General features: G+C 56.5%; 1 protein-coding gene across 1 annotated transcript in view; it reads left to right on the forward strand.

Annotated features, from left to right (window-relative positions):
• FOSL2 (FOS-like antigen 2) overlaps nucleotides 1-1,796 on the forward strand; it is a 22,230-nt gene that overhangs the window by 13,861 nt on the left and 6,573 nt on the right. The window lies entirely within an intron of this gene.

Consider the following 1,796-nt stretch of genomic DNA (forward strand, 5'->3'; position numbering starts at 1 on the left):
GGGAAGGGAGGGTGTGTGTGGCTTGTGGGTGGGTACGTGGTGGTGTGACACACTCATGCTGTAACCATATTGTCACCGCCCCTGAACATTTCCTATGCCAAGAGCTCCCACAAGTTGCCCTGTACCTCACCAGACACTTCTTAGAAGAGAGAAACTTCTAAGGCACTGGGGAGGCCAGAATCTGTCCAGGGGGAATGGAGGCAGAAGTGGATCAGGACCAGCTCTCTGTCTTGTCTGCCCCTCATCAGTGAGGGAGCGGGGTGCTAGCTGGGCCTCAAGGGGAGCCCTGGTAGCCTTTTGATGCTGAGCCCTGAACCTGGGGCTGCAACAGGGCCATCAGGCTCTCTCGGTCCCTCTCGGGCTCAGGCTGAGATGGATTTTGGAGCGGCAGGTATTCAGGGCCTTGGCCAAGTGTCCTTTTGTGACCTCAGCCTGTGATCCTCTGTGATCCCACAGAGAATAGGGTGCCCCCGTCTGTGTTCTCTGGGTGTCTGGTTGATTTGCTGCTCAGTGAGTGCAGCAAGGGTATCAGAGAGGAGACCTCTGGACTGCGTTGTCTTCTTTCCAGCACTTTCTGGTTTAGAGAAGACTCACACTGCGTCTCATCTGATCCCTGCAGAAGCTTTGTGGGAGGCGGGGCAGGTCCTATTAACCCCACTTTCCAAATGAGGATCTGAGGCTTGGAGGGTCAGTAATCTGTCTGGGTCCATCCAGAAGTGCCACATCTGCGTTTGGCTCTGAGCCACCCGACACCTCTCAGGAGAGAGACCATGGAGCCATCAGCTTTCCCGGGGAGGTGGGGCAGGGGCTTGAGGAGGGAAGTGGAGCCAGGATCCAGTGTGGGCTCAAAGACCAGGCCTTTGTAAGAGGGTTGAAGACTAACAGGAATGTAATGTTACCAGCTGGATGGGCTCAGGTCAGTGTGCCCCACGTGGAGGCCGCTGCAAGGACAGATGGTGCTAGGGAGGGACACAGTGATGCTATGCCCTGCTTTGCAGGCAGCGTCCTGGGGACTCTGGCCTGGGCCCAGCCCGGGGAGTGGCTCCCTTACTTGCAGGCTGGCTGGAGGTCCAGGCAGCATCCCTCAGGGGGGCAGCTTCTCTCTCAGCCCTCCAAAAATGGCTTTGGCCTTTTCCCCACATGTCCCTTGAGGGGAGGACTTGGGCCTTACTGCCCCCAGAATCTTCTAAGCCCCCAGTACATCACTTGGCACTTAGATGGTGTGCTGTCAGGGTCTGATCACTGAAGGAGGGGTCTTTCCTTTTGAATTCCTTCCTGCCTTGGCCCACAGCCATCTACTCACATCAACTCTGGAATGGCTCTATGTAAACAGAGTATCAGCCCTGGTGGTGGAGCAGAGTTCTTGCCCTCTGGCCTGAGCTGCAGGCCCCTAACCACCTTCCTGGTGAGGAGCTAGGTCATAAGCTCTACAGGCGGATTTTTGTTCATTCGGTTCGCTGACAAATCTCTAACCCCTCAAACCATGCCTGGCATGTTGAAGGGCTGGTTGGTTGCATGAGTAGATGTGGTGGGCAGCAGAGTTTTAATCTGCTTCAGGGCTCCTCCTCCTCTTTGCTCATTCTGCCCAATCCAGCACTGTGCCAGGCACACTGGTGAGTCCTCTGGGTTGAACTGCGAGCAGCCAGCACTCTAGGGCTGGCAGAGGGACTTGGGAGTGGGGTGGTCCTCCCTCCCGCCATCTGGCAAGAGAACATGCACCCCCCCCTCCGGGTGGTTCTTACTCTGGGCCCAGCTACATAATCAAGTGGGGATAATAAGGCTTGCAGAGCAGGCAG

The sequence above is a fragment of the Bison bison genome, unplaced genomic scaffold (genome assembly GCF_000754665.1).
Source record: "Bison bison bison isolate TAMUID 2011002044 unplaced genomic scaffold, Bison_UMD1.0 scf7180017864145, whole genome shotgun sequence".
NCBI classification, from domain to species: Eukaryota; Metazoa; Chordata; class Mammalia; order Artiodactyla; family Bovidae; genus Bison; species Bison bison.